This window comes from Equus asinus, chromosome 24, assembly GCF_041296235.1.
Source record: "Equus asinus isolate D_3611 breed Donkey chromosome 24, EquAss-T2T_v2, whole genome shotgun sequence".
NCBI lineage: Eukaryota > Metazoa > Chordata > Mammalia > Perissodactyla > Equidae > Equus > Equus asinus.
This window is the reverse complement of record NC_091813.1, coordinates 15,652,613-15,667,037: the sequence shown is the minus strand read 5'-3', so window position 1 is coordinate 15,667,037 and position 14,425 is coordinate 15,652,613. Positions and strand designations below refer to the sequence as shown.

The 14,425-nt window shown below is 37.4% G+C and overlaps 1 long non-coding RNA gene across 1 annotated transcript; it reads right to left on the bottom strand.

The window, feature by feature from the left end:
• Positions 1-8,472: 8,472 nt before the first annotated feature.
• Positions 8,473-11,557, bottom strand: LOC139041861 (uncharacterized). The gene is made up of 3 exons (XR_011497899.1): positions 11,423-11,557; positions 9,465-9,590; positions 8,473-9,238 (listed from the first exon to the last, which is right to left on the bottom strand). It is a non-coding gene; the product is annotated as an uncharacterized lncRNA (long non-coding RNA).
• Between the last annotated feature and the right edge of the window lie 2,868 nt (positions 11,558-14,425).

Sequence of the window (14,425 nt, the reverse complement as noted above, 5' to 3'; positions counted from 1 at the left end):
ATAAATTTCAGTTATGCAAGATGAGTAAGTTCTAAAGATCTGAGGTACAACATTGAGCCTATAGATAACAATACCATATTGTGCACTTAAAAATCTAAGCTCTCATGCTAAATGTTCCTACAAAATAAAATAAAAAAACTTTAAAACACACACACACATTAGATCTTTAATCCATCTGATATTTATGTAAATAGCATGACTTTGTTTTTCTAGATAGATAGCAGCTGTGCTGATACCATTGGATAATCCACCCATTAAACATGGAAATGCCACGTTTGTCATATATTAAAATCTCTTTTGGATTTTGACTTAATTCCACTCATCTGTTTTCATATCAATAAAGTACTGCTTTGGTTGTACCAATTTTCTAGTCAATTTTAATATCTAATGGGGCAGGCTTCCCTGGTTTTCTCTTCCTCTCAACCCTCTTTTTTTTTTAAAGACTTCTTAGTAATTTTCACTCATTTATTCATTCAGACACAGTCAAATCACATGAAGTAAATAGCTATTTTAATCAATTCCAAATAAAACCCCATTGGGATTCTGACTGGAATTTCCTTAAATTGTTATTTTATTTTGAGGTAAAATGATCATTGTATTGACAGTAAATCTTCCATTTAGGAATGTAGTATTTATGAATATAGTGTGCCTCTTCTCTCTGTTACTCATTTAGATCTTGTTTTAAAACCTTCAAATAGTTGCTATAAAGTTATTGTGGTATTTTGCTATGACTTAGAAATGTATATAGAAAATTCATATTTCTTTTGGTTAATTATAAACATTAGAAAGAAGGACTGATACGATTCTCAGGATGTTGTGGGTTGGAGATTGTTAGGTGACAGCGTGCCTGCACTGCCATCTGCTTAACTAAGATGTAAGCCTTTTCAAAACAGTAGACCAGAAATGGAATTTATCTATCTGGAAAAATGCTTACATCTCTGATTTTTAATGGAATCCTAGTTTTCCCTGAGAATTGTAGAATGCCAACTTTTGACGTATGTTTGTTGGAAGAAGGATGAATTTCTTTCACATTAATTCCCGTTCAATAAGATTGTTTCCTGTCTGGTTGAAATAATTTTTTGGGTACATTTCTTAGCAAACAGCATGTTCTATTTATTTACCAGTTAAAATTAGTTTGGATACAAAGAATTTTTCCTGCAACTACTTATAGTGATTTTTTTTGAAGTTTGGATTTAAAAATCAAAAGTGATATAAATTACTTCATGTAGTTTTTACAGTTCTGATCACATTCATTTCTTCATCAGATTCATAAGAGGAAACAGTGGCTGCAATGTACAAAGGTGACAGTTCTTACATCCAGGAAAGGAAATTCTCCTGTGAGAGTCGTTATTGCTCTTTTATTTTTTTTTCTGCAGTTGTAAGATAGGGAGAGATTTTTGAACACTCAGATTTGTGGAGCAGCATCAATGATGTTTCTCTTTATCTCAATTTACGAATCTTAACCTAAATTGTGCATATCCCAGGCCTTTACAAAGAATTCCTGAGTGAGCATTCTTTGCCATCACTACACACACAGACTTTCGTGCCTTTTGCATTCACATTTTTTCCAGCTGAGTGTGGGACAAACTGCACACACACTGTGGAGTTTTATGGATTAATTTAAACAGCATGAGGGAAGTGCCCAGACCTTCCTAGTTATAGGATATCATTTATTATAATAGCAACAGTAACTGTCACTTTCTTTGAAAACTCATCTTTTGCTCTCCACGGTCATGAGTTTGTCAGCATCTTTATTAATGCCATTTTAATGCCTTTTTTAAAAAAGACAAATAATTGAGGTTTGGAGTTGGCGAGGAATCTTTTGTTTAATTAAAATAGTTGTTTTATGAAGCCGAGAACTTAAAGTTAGACTGTTGTCTGGAGGCTTAACGGATTCTGTACAGAGTTGTGCTGGCAGCATTTGTTTCCACTTCTTGGGGGAGAGTATTCCCTTTATTTTCTTAAAATAAATGATATCCATGAATTGGAGCACCAAGGCTCTTTGTCATAGACAAGCAGCTTTATGAAAAGTATTTCTGATATTTGTATTTTTATCAAACGATATTTAAGAAAGTCTTTGAATCTGAGTATAGTCAGGAAACTCAAGAGATTTCATAGGCACAAGTCATCAGCAATCTGAACAAGATCTAGATTAAGAGGTGTTAAAAAAAAGTCCCTACAATAAGCTGGAAGTATGGTACCAGTTAACTCAGGTTTCCACTGTGACTTACCTACTTGGTGAAAGAAATATCAGTTGTCTTGATCCAGCAGATAGAGACAGTGCTCCTAGTAGAAATTTAAACACTTTTCACCAATGGCTATCCATCTCTGTTAAGAATTTGTGCAAACTCCATGGAACAATTCCATGACAAGAGAGTTTCCCTCTTCTGAAGCTGTCAGGCATAGTCAGCTGCTATCGTGAAACCAGATACTATATGACATGTCTATTTCCCAAGATGATTGGCTTGTTTTATTATCGAAAGTTAAACCCTTTCATATGCCTCCCAAGAGGATGACTGGCTCAGAAGCATATAAAGTAAATGCATATAACAAATCCCTTATTTGGAAAATGAGCAGAGAATATATAATTTTTATTAGTAGAAGAATCCAGTTCCCTTTATCTGACTAAACAAAGGTTCCAAAGAGATTTATATATTCGTGGTTTGAAGGAGTGCTACATGTTTAGACTTATCATGGTACCCTCACTTCTCTGCCTGGCCCTGAGGACCAGATAATTCACTGGTTCCTAGTCTCTGACCTGGGGCTGGTCTCACTAGGCTGTATGGATTGATCCTACTCAGTTTTTCAGCACTCAAATGTAAACTTGGGCAAATGCAAAAACTAATCTTTAAAGAAGACTTGGTCTTCATATCCAAATGGGAAAAGCGTGTTGAGTAAAAATTGTTTCAGGTACATAAGTAAATATTCCTGTCATATCTGTTTTTGTTGTTAGTGCTGTCAAGTCAATTGCAACTCCTAGTGACCCTGTGCAGGGCACAGTGGAACCCTGCCTGGTCTGTTGTACCAAGTTCTCACCTTTTGGTGCTATATCAGACAATGCTCTGCTGCTGTTCACAGGGTTTTCAAGGCCAGTTTTTTGGGAAGTGGGTGGCAAGCTTCTTCCTAGTTTACGTTAATCTGGAAGCTCCCTTGAAACTTGTCCACCACAGATGACCCTGCTGGTATCTGAAATACTGGTGGCATAGCTTTCAGCATCCCAGCAACACACAGCCACCCCAGTATGACAATTAACAGACAGGTGGTGCAGTTCCCTGAACAGGAAATAAAGCTGGGCTGCGGTGGTGAGAGTACCAGATCTTAACCACTAGACCACCCTTAGCGCAACCCACCAGTCACCAAGCAGGGAAAGATTTGATTCAGATATGGGCTCTGACTGAACCAAAAGTGAAGACCTGATCTATGTGTTCCTGCAGAAAAGAGCTGTGTCCGTACATAGTTGATCTTATCTGATCAGATTTCATTTTGTAAATCTGAGAAATAAGGCACATGAAAGGAAGTAGATAGCTGGGGTTGAGGAGATCAGAGGAGGAGCATTGGAGCTGATGACCTTGTTGTACCACGTGCTTGACTAGAGTATGAGTAAGTGAAGGAAGCAGATGTAGGGATACATTAGAGGTGGTCAGAAGGGAGGGACCATTAGCCCAACAAAGGCACATGAGGGCTTTAGGGTCCTTGCTCCCAAGTTCCCACGATGCTTGAAAGTGCCTGCTATCACCCAGAGCTCGCATCCTTTTAACTTGACTTAGTTTGAGCAACTTCTGTTTGTGCAACCAAAAAAGTCTCAACTGAAACAAAGATATAGGCATTAATATGAAATCTGAAAGATTTAGATGGCAGACTGATAAAAGCATTATGCTATAGAAGTAAGCCTGGTATCACACCTGGGTTCAAGGTCTGACATTCTCACCAGCAGAGTGGCCTCTAGAAAGAACTTTAAACTTCTGGGTCACAGTTTGTTTATCTGCAAAATGGGAGAGGGGAAGAAGATTGAATTGTACCATCTGTGAATTCCCCTCGAGTTTTAACATTCTTAGAATCTACTGATTTTGAATTTCAACTGGGTATACTTATTTGGTTTCTGTATGCTCTAGAGAGTAGGGAGAGGAAGGTGAAGTTCAAGGAATCAAAGGCCCAAGAATAGAGCCTTCTGGATTGAAGATCTAAGGACTCTCAGTCAATTTTGAACATGGCAGCTGAAAGACATGGTTATCTGACAGATCTAAAGAGTGTCCATTTCCCCTCCTTACTTGTTCCAACTCAGAGGAGAGACAGGCTGGAATAGGATATGGAATTTCCTATATGCTTCAATTACCCTATGTGGGAGCCCCTTCTCTGGGATTTGGAAATTTCCACTCAGGGTATCTTCTGTTCTCTGATGGCAATAAACAATAAACTCTCTTCCTGCAGATAAAAAAGCTGGAAGGGGAGTAGAGACCTTATCTTATTATCTCTGGCTAGAATCGCCTTATGGAGAAAGAGCAGGATTTAAGAATACTTACAGGGACACTGGAGGGTTCTCTTGTTGCCCCTTCTGTTCAGATTTTATACCTGAAATTCCATCAGTGATGGTAAGCACTGGCCTCTGGACATTAGAGTCTCAAGACTTCTAATTTAAAATTAAAATTCTCCCTGGACTAGCCGTAAATTATTCCCTTCCTCCAGGGGAGATTATCCTGAATTATCCAGATGGGCCGAATCTAATCACAAGAATCCTTAAAAGCAGGGAATCTCTCCATGCTGTAGTCAAAATAAGAGGGAGATGTGACTGTGGAAGAATGATCAGAGAGGTGCAATGTTGTGGACACTGAAAATGGAGAAGGGGACTTTGAGCTCAAGATCGGAGGCCATTTCTAGGACTGCAAAAGGCAAGGAGACAGATTCTCACCAGAGCCTCCAGAAAGGGGTCCTGTGTTGGACTTCTGACCTACAGAACTGTAAGATAATACAGTTGTGATGTAAGCTGCTCAGTTAGTGGTAATTTTTTACAGCAGCAATGGAAAAAAATATGGTGTACATGACTATGAGTACTTCTGTTTACCTTTCCTCTAGAATTACAATCTTCATTCCTGATGATCAAAATAACCATTTATGATTTGTAGTCTGGAGCTCTTTCCTCTGAACCAGAACTCAGAAGTTCAGAGCAAAAGGAAGGCCAGTCCAGAAGTTGAGACATATGGGTTCAAGTTCAGGCTCCGCATTTGGTAGTTACATAGCCTAGAATGAGTCACTTAAACCCTTTGACTCCAGTTTCCTCAACTCTGTCATAAGGGATTTGGACAAAGATAACCTCTAATTCCTTTTATTGCTGGCCCTTGATGATTTCTCTGACTGCCTGCCTCACGCTGAGAGTTGTGTTAATGGGAGACCCTGTCTAATGTGGCCCCATCCACTAGGAAATGGAGTTTTATGGACGGTTCCATGACTAAGAGCTCTGTGTGTTATACTTAACTTTCAAATGTAGTTTTGCTGGTTTGGTGAAGGATGGGTGTTTAAACAGATTTGTCAATGGGAAATGTTTTATCCTATTTCTTATGATTCTTCAATAGAGAGTGAGATTTGTGGACTATTTAGGATGTAAGCAAGGGTAGAACAAATCCAGGACTGAGAAGTTCCACTTTAATTTTCAGCAAAATATTACCTATTTTACAGAATTAAAATACAGAATTAAAGAGAATTATTGGAGGACAGAATTAATTGATCCTACAACCTCTTTTCATTATGAAATCCAAATTCTTTGATACTGTATCTTTTTCTTATTTTTACCCCAAGAGTTTTGCCTTTCTAGCTTGCAACAATCTGTACTATGTTTTTGACATATTTACTTTAATCTACCTCAATATATTTACTTACATTTTTGAGTCATTTAATTACTTTCATCTACTTTTTTACTCACGGATTTTTAAAAACCCATTAACAAAACCTAAACCTTCCTTAAGTTCTTTTTAGTTATTTTGCCAATAGTAGTGTCTGTTGTTAAATGGTTTCTTGTTTATTAGATGTCAGATGGCTTTGGTTACTGAGGTAGCAAAAGTATCTGTTTTAGTTTTGCAGTTACTTTGATGTCAATTACGAAAACTTTATTTTGGAAATTCTTATTCTCCTTTGTTGTCAGGCAAATGAACATCGGGAGACTGAATGGATCAGAGAGGAACCTCACATTAATTATTTTTTGATCTGAAAATTGGCAGTTTGTATGAAATATACAAAACGTACCTTAGAGTCCTGCTGAGATTCATGTAAACTGATGCGTAATATTCAGAACACATAATTGTGGAATGTCAGTGTTGGGGCTCTAAACCATAGTCATTATCATTATTACTATAGACATTTATTTCACACCATTTTAAGTAAAATGTTTACTAAGCCTACTAAAATAATTAGCTTAGAAAATTAAATCTAAGTATAAAATAAAGTTAGAATAGACAATCTATTGTAATCCAAATAATAAAACACCTACAAGAGAGTTTATATTTAATTTATAACTCTTTTTGAACTTAGATTTTGGGTTGCTAGTACTTCATGGTGACCCCAAGTCTAAAACAAGCCATTAACTTAACCATTTAGGGATTGGCACGGCAGTGGAAAGAACGCTGGCACTGGGCCCAGAGGCTGGGATATGTGCCCTGGTGTTAACTCTTCCTGCTGTGCTGTCTTGTGTAAGTTTTTTCATTTCTCTGGCTTTTAGTTTTCTCATAGTCCAAATAAGGCTATTGATAACAAGCTTAGAGCCTCATCAGTAATACATTATTTAGATAAAAAGTGTCTAGACTGTAGCAGGCATTCAACAAGTCATTATGTTTTTGCATATATTCCCTTTGGTTCCTAAAGCATGAATGCTCCTTTAGCACTCATTAGAAAACTCTGAGGGTTGTTCATGGCATATATTATATTTTGTGAGGCTGAATGCTGTATGTCCCACGATGTCCTCATGTTACAATATCCATTTGAGTAGTGGATCACTCTCCCGCGTGGCAGGCACAGTGCGGATAGTGAGATAATCGACATAAAATTACCACAGCTACGAGGTCACTATGCTTTTGCCAGAAATCTTAGATCCACCTTTCTTGTCCATTGGTACCGAGTGCATAGGAATTTGCTTTACGAACTTTGGTATTTTTTTTATTCTTGTCTATTTTTTCCTTTTCCTTTCTCATTTATTTCCAATTTATCCTATCTTGCTTTATTTTATATAACTTTGTATAATGCAATCACTCCCTTTCAGAACAAGGTGGAATACTAAATACACAAATATATATGTACATACATGTGCATGGATATGCACACACACATTAATCTCATTATTACTATTTTTAAAATTATACACTACAAAGGAAGAAGGGGGTAGGATCTAGAATTCTGTCTAACTTGTACATGATATATCTCTGATTCTCCTGACCAGTTGGATACAAGAGTTTTGTGATGAAGAATTCAATTTGGGCATGAGCCTGGAAAATTTCCCCCTTAGAAATATTGCATGCCTAATTTATGAAAGATTGAGTCAATAAAGTTTGTTTATGTGTGTTTATAACAAAGTGTTTGAAACAGATTGTACTTTAGATTAAACTAATTAGCGTTTAATTGCTTCAATGAGGATTTTCAATTTTCTAACTACGTAAATGAGGAAACTTGACCCAAAGACCTACCTGAGGTCTTTTCAGCTCTTCCAGGCAAAGCATGATTCTAGAGCTTGCTGCTCATCTGTATCTGGAATATGTTGCTACAGGAGAGCATGGGGATCTTCCTGAGGCCCAGGTTTCTTCAGCGCTACTGTTTTAGGAGGTATAATGTCTGGGCAAATAATATTTCTGTTTCAGTCTCATATGGACTCACTTTATGGATTTGGCTCAATGATACTTCTCAGATATCTCTCAGACTCAAGGCTTCCTTCTGAGCTGGTTTTCTCTTCCTGACCATCTCTTTCCTGTGTGCACTCAGTTTGTGATGGCATGCTGATTGCAAAGATTGTTTTCCTGAGTTAGAATTATTGCCAGAGCATTAGTACTTATGCTATATTAGAATCTCAGTTTTTAAGAATCAAAGAGTGGGATAGAATATACAATATAATCTAGAATACAATCACAGAACAGAGTCCAGCATTGTAAGCAAAGTGACGTGGATCATGCTCTTTGCATCTAACGTTTGCCAGACACACTAGGCTTAGTTACTCTATTTATTTGAAACTAATCTTATGATTGGCATTTGTTTGTAAAATATCAATTTAGTTATTAACTTCTCCATTTGTGAAATACCTGAGTATTAATCACTGAAGAATACATATATTAAACCAAATCAACCAATATTTATATTTGACATGGAAAGAATATAGAAAAAATATTTATTTAAATTTAAACATTTACTTGTTTTCCTTAGATATAACTAACATGCTAAAAATCTCTGTGATAAAATCAACAAAATATTAATATGAGTAGAAAATAAGTAGAAGGACTAAAGTAGACAGAAGAAATATTTCTCATTACGTAAAAGAAGTTAAGTGATACAGTTGGTATTTCACTTCAGTTAGAAATGAACGCTTAGTTATTAATGATGCCATCTCATAATTGGTAGTCATTTGGAAGAAAATGAAATTGAACCCTTATCTTGCTGAACACAAAAATATAAATTCCAGATAGATTAGCAACTAAAAAATGAAAAATAAAATAAAAATGTACAAGGAAATTTGAGAGGCTAGGTGTGTTATCTAGAGGCAGGGGAGAGCTTCTCAACCAAAACTATGTTGAGAAAATATAAAATAAAATAAAATAAAATATAGAGATATTTGACTATACAAAAACAAAGACATTGTAGAATTAAGCTGCTATGCTTCAATTTTACTCTTGAATTTAATCCAGGGTCCTTTGTGAGCTCCTTGGAAAATACACCACATTTGAAAGTCAGCTTCCTGTCGAACAAAATTGGTGGCTAAATGTCCAAGAAAAATGCTCCAGAATAATGACACTTAGTAAGGGACACACTTTAATTACTTTAACTAGGTGGAAAGGAAATGTCATTGAAGCACAGTTGCTTTATCTTCAAAGGAAGACAAACCTGCTTCCCTGACCAGTTGTGAAGACCGTTGTTCACGTGCATAAAATACAGAGACTGATGAACTGTGTGCTAAACGCCTCATAGCTGCTGTTTTCATTTCTTTCAGTCACTAGGAGGAGACAGACAGATGTTACATCTTCCTTGCAGCTCCTGATCTTGTGCCACTGAAAGCCTGTTGGCAAAAAGGGGACATACATAAAGAAGAAGAGTATATCTTTGGACCCAAAAATGTTTAAGCAAGATTCCCTTATACTGTATTTTAAAAGAATACCCAGATTCATTGTGTGACACAAAATCTTGGGCAGTTTGCAAGGGCTGTTTTGGATGTGGGAAAATGACAGCATTTGCAGGAGAGATGGAAGAGGAGATTCAGAGATCACCATTGAGGATTCACTAACCCTCACACTTTCTAATTCTCTTGCACTGTTGTCTCAACGTCTTCCTCTTCCTCAGCAACTCCTTTCATCAAAACAACTCCCCACCCTGGGTCCACATTTGTCTTCATTCAGCTGGAACATCAATTTCTGAACACACACACACACAAACACAAACACACGGTATACAAGTAAGCATATATACACTGTAAATCATTTATATTTCTTTTAAACTTCAAAAAATATATTTATGAAAATAAAATGACAACTGAGAAGTATTTCATTTTGTCTTATTTTCCTTAGACATAAACTACTTAACAAACAGAACATGCCTGACCTGGTGTTTTGTAACAATACATCTTGTTTACTTTAATCTTATGAGAGAAATATGAGGACATTTTTGTTGGTAGAAAACCCTTTGAAAACTACTGCTTTTGTTTTCTTTCTTTCACTTTTCCCAGTTTTCATGTCACTTATGTCATTGTCCCCTTGACTGCATACTAATCAACTGGGAGATTGCACTAAAGCAGCATATGCTGAATATTTGTGGGACAATGAGAGCTTTGTGAATGGTTTCATTCTATGGGTTGGAGAAATAACCTGAAGACTATAAATGCTTAGTCAATTTAATCAATTCCAAGAAATCCAGCATCCACAGGGAGGCCAGAATCCGTAAAATTTATTTTCTTTAAAATCTCCAATAGACTTTGACTTGATATGGCAAGTTTCAAATATTAATTTCCCCAGTCCTTCCCTCTGCAAAGCAATGAGCTACCCATCACTAGAAATGTTCAAACAGAGAACATATAGTGATGTCAGGAATGTAAAGATCTCTTGGAATATGTGTGAAAACATTTTGAATCTGTCAAGCACAAAGCAAAGAAGTGTTTTAAGAGCATGAATTTAAGTTCACTGTACTATTTTGCCTACTATGGTCCTTCTTAAGTCTTAGATTCAACACTTGAGACCTTAGCTGGGTTTTTTTCCTTCTTAATGTGGATAACTGAGTGCTTTCTATCCATAATGTCAGCGAACCCTACTTCCTAACTAGTTCTTATGCCTCAAATATTAAAATATCACAATGTGTGTGTCAAGATCCAAAGAAAATACTTGAAATTTAAATAAAGAGGTATTGAAAGTCCTTTGGGATGTATCAATGAACAGGATGATGAAGTTTACATGTAACTCCCAATTTGATTGAATGCCTGAGGCAAATTCAATTCCTGTGACATATGAAGCAAAATTTGGGAGATGAAAATGTTCTGTTAGCGGTTCTACTATGTATGAAATTCTTAATTCTTTTGTATATTAGAAATAATAAGTAAGAAAAATATTTTCATGGAAGTTAAGGCAATGTGGTAACAATAATAGTTAATGCAGAGTGAAAGCTTACTATTTGCAAAGCACTGTTCTTAAGGACTTTGCAGGTCTTACTCCATTAATTTCTACAATGTCCTTGTGTAATTACTAATTTGATTGTCTCCATTTTATTGATAAGAAAACTAAAGCACAAAGAACTGAAACAACTTCCCTAAGGTCACTGAGGAAGGGTATAGTTAGGACTGAAATGCAGCCACGCTTGATCTAGAATTTGTGCTTTTTACCACTATACCATGCTGTCTCCCAAATAATTAAAACTCAAAAGACTGGGGTTCAAATCCTGCCTAGATCCCATATTAACTGAGTAAGCCAGGAAACCAGGTCTCAGTTTTGTCATCTGTAAATGGGCACAATAATCCCTATTGTCTTGGGCTGCTGTGAAGGTAACGTGAGATAGCCTATATAAAGGAACAGCAGAGTACCTGGCACAAAGGAAACACACGCCGGATGCTTCCCCTCCCCGTAATGCCGCGGAGTTAAAAAAAATCTTTCCCCTAAAAATATGATCTCTATAAAACCCAGTTAAAATAGTTAATAGTAGATGGTTTATTAATTCTCCCTATCCTTTAAGATTATTATAAAAGAAAAAAGAAATTAGTTACCTGTGAGCATAGAAAATTATCTAACCTTTTTCTCTCCTTTCCTTTCTTTCCCTTTGCCTGCTGCTGCTGAATGGCGATGTTTTTGTAATACGATGGGGCGGGATTGGCGCTGAGGCAGACGCAGCTGAATCTGGGGTTCTTTTTGAATTTTAAGTCCAAGAATGCGCCTTTGATTAAATTTTGTTATAAATTTCCTTGAAAAGATCTTTGTTTACTGACTCTTAAAGGAAGGATTATATAAGACAGATTACACATCTTGTAATAAGCTTAAATCCTAGTGAAAATTACTCTGAGAATCATATGTACAGAATTTTGTAGTGAGACTGGCGTATGGAGTAGGGATCTATTTCTTACAGAGACATCCCTCAGATATGCTCCTCTAGCAATAACTAGGTCCGTTTGTTTAGACGAAGGATTCAGCCATCTCTGATATCTACATCTGAGGGCCACGAGTAGAGAAAAATACAGTTCACTAGGCAAATTCAAAACCGCATTCCTCCATTTGTTGAGTCCTCACTGTCAGGCTCTGAAGAAGCCACGGTTGTGGGGAAAAGGGCAAACAGCAGATCATCGAAAAATGTGCCCTTCTCCCACGGCTGTCCTTTAGAACAGTTAGCTTGAGCATCTTCAACATATCATACATGTTATCGGGTATTGGGTATGTGGAAAAAAGTCAGCACTGTGCACTGTGGGTCATAAGCTGTGGTTTGGCAGGACATGTGCATGGGTTCCCAGGCCATTGAAACCCACGTGAGTAATGGTAATCAAACCGCTTTTCCATTTCCCACTCATACACATGTCTGCAGAAGAAAAAGACTAAACAAAATGTTCTTTTTTTTATCCTAAATGAAAACAAATAGAAGAATGAGTGGGAGAAGGATCTGGTCAAATTTACTGTAAATGCCTCTGGAAAAAGACCCTATCACAGTAAGTGAGAAATTCTGTTTTAGTTTTTGAAATGTCAGTACACTTTCAGTGAGCATTTAACCTGTGAGCTCCTCTCAATATGAATGGAATTCTTCCTGAGTGACCCATCTTCCCCTTGCTGCAGTGGGCGCTGGGGGCCAACTGAGCTGTGAGGCCTGTCCTCAAACGGCTTGCTTTTTAATTATTTTATTTAAAATTTTATATTTGTCTTCCAGATAAACATAGCAGAAATAACACAAGTATTTGTATCTGCTCCCCTTCAAAACCCTAGTGAAATAATGATAGGGAAATGAAACAGGCAGAAACTCAGACCGGTGAAGAGACAGAGGGAGGCGACAACAGTAGGTGAAAGAGGCAAGACGTCTTCAGAAGTTAGAAATTAGAGGGTTTGTCATTAATTTAAAAGGAAGATGTAGGGGCCGGCCCTGCAGCCGAGTGGTTAAGTATGTGCCCTCGGCTGTGTCAGCCCAGGGTTTCGCCAGTTTGGATCCTGCGCGCGGACCTGGCACCTCTCATCCGGCCATGCTGAGGCGGCGTCCCACATGCCACAACTAGAAGGACATGCAACTAAAAGTAGAAAAAAAAAAAGGAAGATGCAGCTGAAAGTGTCTCCAGAGGGATGCCACAGGGGAGCAAGCCACGTTTTCACTGTAGACTGTAGCCAAGGCTCAGAGCATGGAGGCACCACGTGCTGCAAAAGGCATAGGACTGAAAACAGGAGGGTCAATTGAAAATTTGAGCGGGAAGCCAACTCCTAGGTCTCTGTTCCCTCTGGAGCACAGGTGAGCACTCCTCTACGAGAGCAGAAGCCTGGAGATTAACTTTTTTGGAGACATTATACCAGATTAGTTCTTAAGTTAGGGAGATAGGGGAGCAGAAATGAGCTGCTGGGCTGAAAAAGGGAATCAAGCGAAGTCCTTATTCTGGATGGTGAACCCCACTGCCCCCGCTGCCTGCTTCCCAGAAAACTGTTCTCAGGGACACGCCTACCAGCAGGAGATGGGAGAGTCTTTCTCTGGAGAAACTGAAAGGACTTGGGCATTCTGATATTTGGAGGAACCTCAAGAGAAACCCGTCTTCTTGCCTAGTTGCTCTGGTGAAGCCCTCTAACTGACAACTCCCTTTCTCCCTGCACCCCTCATAGTCCCTTCTCTTCACTTTCCCCTGCATGGAGAACATCCAGTCGTCCTTGTTTAGCCTCACTCTTGAACATGAACTAATACACAAGGATCACCAAGAAATACTCAATAAAAGCCTCCTTCATTGAATAGAGACTATAATAAATAAGCAGAAAAAAGGAAATAAATACAATGAAGGGAATGAAAACAACTTTAAAAAACGTCTAAAGTAATATCCTCAGAGAGATAAAAAACCACTGCATGTATAGCATTCTATTAAAATAAGATGCTGTAAAGAGTAATTTTGAGAAGCAGAAAAAATTCATTGGTATTAAAAATGTAATACCACAAATTAAAATTAAATAGAAGGCAATATTGAAGAATGTCTAAGAAAGTGGAATGACTCATAGAAAGATAGTATAGACAAGACAAAAAGATATGAAAAATTGAGGCTTAATGTAGGTTCTAAGAGGTCCTTGGAAGGCAACATTCACTTAAGAGAAATCATAGATAGAGGGACAGGAAAATTGGAAGACATTTCAAATAATCAATACAAAGACACAAGTTTCCTGATTAAAGGGACTGTCAAATGTCCAGAATAAAAAAAGAGCCACACCAAGATCTGTTAGGAAATATAAGATTCTGAGAACCAGGCTGCTAAAATATCAACTATTCAGCCTAGGGCTGAGAATAGCATAGATTGCTCAAAGAAACTGAGACCCAGAAAACAACAGAGAAATACTTTCAAAATTATAAGGGAAAATTATATCCTTCCTAGAAATTATAGCACTAGATTGTTCAAGGTCTTCAAAAATCATCTATCCTGTGTTCTTTCTTAAAGAGTCACTGGCGGATGTAAGAAATAGAAGTATGGGACCCAGAAAACATGAGACAATGGATTCTCAGGATGGTGGCCAAGGGAAGTCCAAAGGTGACAATTATTCCTGTGAACAATTAT